The sequence below is a fragment of the Arachis hypogaea genome, chromosome 18 (assembly GCF_003086295.3).
Source record: "Arachis hypogaea cultivar Tifrunner chromosome 18, arahy.Tifrunner.gnm2.J5K5, whole genome shotgun sequence".
NCBI classification, from domain to species: Eukaryota; Viridiplantae; Streptophyta; class Magnoliopsida; order Fabales; family Fabaceae; genus Arachis; species Arachis hypogaea.
In genome coordinates this window covers 57,354,385-57,359,229 of record NC_092053.1, presented here as the reverse complement: position 1 = coordinate 57,359,229, position 4,845 = coordinate 57,354,385, and the positions used below count along the sequence as shown (strand labels likewise).

Sequence of the window (4,845 nt, the reverse complement as noted above, 5' to 3'; positions counted from 1 at the left end):
TGGCTTGACACCTTCACGCCACAAGCACATTGTTAGGGACAGCTTGGTTTAGCTGCTTAGGCCAGGATTTTATTCCTTTAGGCCCTCCTATCCACTGATGCTCAAAGCCTTGGATCCTTTTTATTACCCTTGCCTTTTGGTTTTAAGGGCTATTGGCTTTTTGCTCTTGCCTTTTGGTTTAAAGAGCTTTTGGCTTTTTCTGCTTGCTTTTTCTTTTTCTTTCTCCTTTTTTTTCGCCATTTTTTTTCGCAAGCTTTTGTATTCACTGCTTTTTCTTGCTTCAAGAATCATTTTTATGATTTTTTAGATTATCAAATAACATGTCTCCTTTTTCATCATTCTTTCAAGAGCCAACATATTTAACATTCATAAACAACAATTTCAAAAGACATATGCACTGTTCAAGCATTCATTCAGAAAACAAAAAGTATTGTCACCACATCAAAATAATTAAACTAGTTTCAAGGATGAATTCGAAACCATGTACTTCTTGTTCTTTTGTAATTAAAACATTTTTCATTTAAGAGAGGTGATGGATTCATAGGACATTCATAACTTTAAGGCATAGACCCTTAAATACTAATGATCATGTAATAAGACACAAACCTAAACATAAAGCATAGTAAACGAAAAATAGGAAAATAAGAACAAGGAGATTAAGGAATGGGTCCACCTTAGTGAGGGTGACGTCTTCCTCTTCTTGAAGAACCAATGGTGCTCTTGAGCTCCTCTATGTCTCTTCCTTGTCTTTGTTGCTCCTCCCTCATAGCTCTTTGATCTTCTCTAATCTCATGGAGGATGATGGAGTGCTCTTGGTGCTCCATCCTTAGTTGTCCCATGTTGGAGCTTAATTCTCCTAGGGAAGTATTGATTTGCTCCCAATAGTTTTGTGGAGGGAAGTACATCCCTTGAGGCATCTCAGGGATTTCATGGTGAGGAATTTCCTCATGCTCTTGTTGAGGTCCATCATCTCTTGTTTGCTCCATCCTCTTCTTAGTGATGGGCTTGTCCTCTTCAATGAGGATGTCTCCTTCTATGTCAATTCTAGCCAAATTGCAAAGGTGACAAATGAGGTGAGAAAAGGCTAACCTTGCCAAAGTGGAGGACTTGTCAGCCACCTTGTAGAGTTCTTGAGGTATAATCTCATGAACTTCCACTTCCTCCCCAATCATGATACTATGGAGCATGATGGCCTGGTCTATAGTAACTTCAGACCGGTTGCTAGTAGGAATGATTGAGCGTTGAATAAACTCCAACCATCCTCTAGCTACAGGCTTAAGGTCCAATCTTCTCAATTGAACCGGCTTGCCTCTTGAGTCAACTTTCCATTGAGCTCCTTCCACACATATGTCCATGAGGACTTAGTCTAACCTTTGATCAAATTTGACCCTTCTAGTGTAGGGGCGTGCGTTTTCTTCCATCATTGGCAAGTTGAACACCAGTCTTACATTTTCCGGACTGAAATCTAAGTATTTTCCCCGAACCATGGTAAGCCAATGCTTTGGATTCAGGTTCACACTTTGATCATGGTTTCTAGTGATCCATGCGTTTGCATAGAACTCTTGAACCATTAAGATCCCAACTTGTTGAATGGGGTTGGTGAGAACTTCCCAACCTCTTCTTCGGATCTCATGTCGGATCTCCGGATACTCATTCTTTTTGAGCTTGAAAGGAACCTCATGGATCACTTTCTTCTTGGCCACAACTTCATAGAAGTGGTCTTGATGGACCTTTGAGACGAATCTCTCCATCTCCTATGACTCAGAGGTGGAAGCAATTGCCTTCCTTTTCCTCTTTCTTGAGGTTTCTCTGGCCTTAGGTGCCATTAATAGTTATGGAAAAATAAAAAGCAATGCTTTTACTACACCAAACTTAAAATATTTGCTCGTCTCCAAGAAAAAGAAGATAGAAAGAAGGAGAAGAGGAAGAAAATGGAGGAGATGAAGGGAGAAGGTGTATTCGGCTAAGGGGAGAGGAAAGGGTTGTGTTGTTTGAAAATGAAGAAGGAATGAGGGGTTTTTATAGGAGTAGGGGAAGGTTTAGGGTTTGGCCATTAGGGTTGGGTTTGGGAGGGAACAGAGTTTAAATTTTGGAGGTAGGTGGGGTTTTTGGGGAAGAGAGGATGGATGTGAGTGGTGAAGAGGTGATGGGGAAGAGTGATTGAGGTGATTGGTGAGGGGTATTTGTGGAAGAGAGTTATGAAAAGGTGTGAAGAGAGAGAGTTAGGGTAGGTGGGGATCCTGTGGGGTTCACAGATCCTGAGGGGATCCTGTGGGGTCAAGGACTTAACATCTCTGCTCCAATTAGGCGTGTAAAACGCCCTTAGCATGCATGTCTGGCGTTAAACGCCAGCTTGCTGCTTGTTTTTGGCGTTAAACGCTCAAATGTAGCCTATTTCTAGCGTTTAACGCCACTTCCATGCTCTGTTCTGGTGTTAAACGCCAGTCTGGTACTTGTTTCTGGCATTTAACGCCAGCTTGATACTTCTTTCCGGCGTTAAACGCTAGTTTGATACTTCTTACTGGCGTTTAAATGCCAGTAAGTTCTTCCTCCAGGGTGAGCTATTTTTAAAGCTGTTTTTCATTCTGTTTTTGATTTTTCAGTAGTTTTTGTGACTTCACATGATCATCAACCTAAAAAAAAAACAAAATAACAATATAATAAAATATATATAATTAAATAACATTGGGTTGCCTCCCAACAAGTGCTTCTTTAATGTCAATAGCTTGACAGTGAGCTCTCATGGAGCCTCACAGATGTTCAGAGCATTGTTGGAACCTCCCAACACCAAACTTAGAGTTTGAATGTGGGGGTTCAACACCAAACTTAGAGTTCGGTTGTGGCCTCCCAACACCAAACTTAGAGTTTGACTGTGGGGGCTTTGGTTGACTCTGTAGTGAGAGAAGCTTTTCATGCTTACTCTCCATGGTTACAGAAGGAGATCCTTGAGTCTTAAACACAAGGTTGTCCTCATTCAGTTGAAGGACCAATTCTCCTCTGTCCACATCAATCACAGCTCTTGCTGTAGCTAGGAAGGGTCTTCCAAGGATGATGGATTCATCCTTATCCTTCCCAGTGTCTAGGATTATGAAATCAGCAAGGATGTAAAGGCCTTGAACCTTTACTAACACGTCCTCTACTTGTCCATAAGCCTGTTTTCTTGAGTTGTCTGCCATCTCTAAAGAGATTCTGGCAGCTTGTACCTCAAAGATCCCAAGTTTTTCCATTACAGAGAGTGGCATTAAGTTTATTCCTGACCCCAGGTCACACAGAGCCTTCTCAAAGGTCATGGTGCCTATGCTACATGGAATTAGGAATTTACCAAGATCCTGTTTCTTTTGAGGTAATTTCTGCCTATCCAATGTATTTAGTTCATTGGTGAGCAAGGGAGGTTCATCTTCCCAAGTCTCATTACCAAATAATTTGGCATTCAGCTTCATGATTGCACCAAGGTACTTAGCAACTTGCTCTTCAGTAATGTCTTCATTCTTTTCAGAGGATGAATACTCATCAGAGCTCATGAAGGGCAGAAGGAGGTTCAATGGAATCTCTATGGTCTCTAGATGAGCCTCAGATTCCTTTGGTTCCTCAAAGGGAAACTCCTTATTGGTCACTAAACGTCCCAGGAGGTCTTCCTCACTAGGGTTCACGTCCTCCTCCTCCTCTTTGGGTTCGGCCACACCAAGTAAGGTAGACCTTGCACTCTCTTTTTGGATTCTCTTCTGTATTGCTTGGGAGAGTACTAGGAGGAGATTCAGTGACCCTTTTACTCAGCTGGTCCACTTGTGCCTCCAAATTTCTAATGGAGGACCTTGTTTCATTCATGAAACTTAGAGTGGCCTTAGATAGATCAGAGACTATATTTGCTAAGCTAGATGTATTCTGCTCAGAATTCTCTGTCTGTTGCTGAGTGGATGATGGAAAAGGCTTGCTATTGCTAAACCTGTTTCTTCCACCATTATTAAAGCCTTGTTGAGGCTTTTGTTGATCCTTCCATGAGAAATTTGGATGATTTCTCCATGAGGGATTATAGGTATTTCCATAGGGTTCCCCCATGTAATTCACCTCTGCTATTGCAGGATTCTCAGGATCATAAGCTTCTTCTTCAGAAGATGCCTCTTGAGTACTGTTGGATGCAGCTTGCAATCCATTCAGACTCTGAGAAATCATATTGACTTGCTGAGTCAATATTTTATTCTGAGCCAATATGGCATTCAGAGTATGAATTTCAAGAACTCCCTTCCTCTGAGGCATCCCATTACTCACAGGATTCCTTTCAGAAGTGTACATGAACTGGTTATTTGCAACCATGTCAATGAGTTCCTGAGCTTCTGCAGGCGTTTTCTTTAGGTGAATGGATCCACCTGCAGAATGGTCCAATGACATCTTTGAAAATTCAGACAGACCATCATAGAATATATCCAGGATGGTCCATTCTGAAAGCATGTCAGAAGGACACTTTTTGGTCAGTTGCTTATATCTCTCCCAAGCTTCATAGAGGGATTCACCTTCTTTCTGTTTGAAGGTTTGAACATCCACTCTAAGCTTGCTAAGCTTTTGAGGAGGAAAGAACTTGGCTAAGAAAGCCGTGACCAGCTTATCCCAAGAGTTCAGGCTATCTTTAGGTTGAGAGTCCAACCATATTCTAGCTCTGTCTCTTATAGCAAACGGGAAAAGCATAAGCCTGTAGACCTCGGGATCAACCCCATTGGTCTTAACAGTATCACAGATTTGTAAGAATTCAGTTAAGAACTGAAAAGGATCTTCTGATGGAAGTCCATGAAACTTGCAATTCTGTTGCATCAGTGAAACTATTTGAGGCTTTAGCTCAAAATTGTTTGCTCC

The 4,845-nt window shown here is 41.6% G+C and overlaps 1 non-coding gene across 1 annotated transcript; it reads left to right on the top strand.

Moving 5' to 3' along the window:
* The first annotated feature begins 4,440 nt into the window (after window positions 1–4,440).
* LOC112773561 (small nucleolar RNA R71) lies at window positions 4,441–4,548 on the top strand. The gene has a single exon (XR_003188106.1). It is a non-coding gene; the product is annotated as a small nucleolar RNA R71 (small nucleolar RNA).
* Window positions 4,549–4,845: the final 297 nt, after the last annotated feature.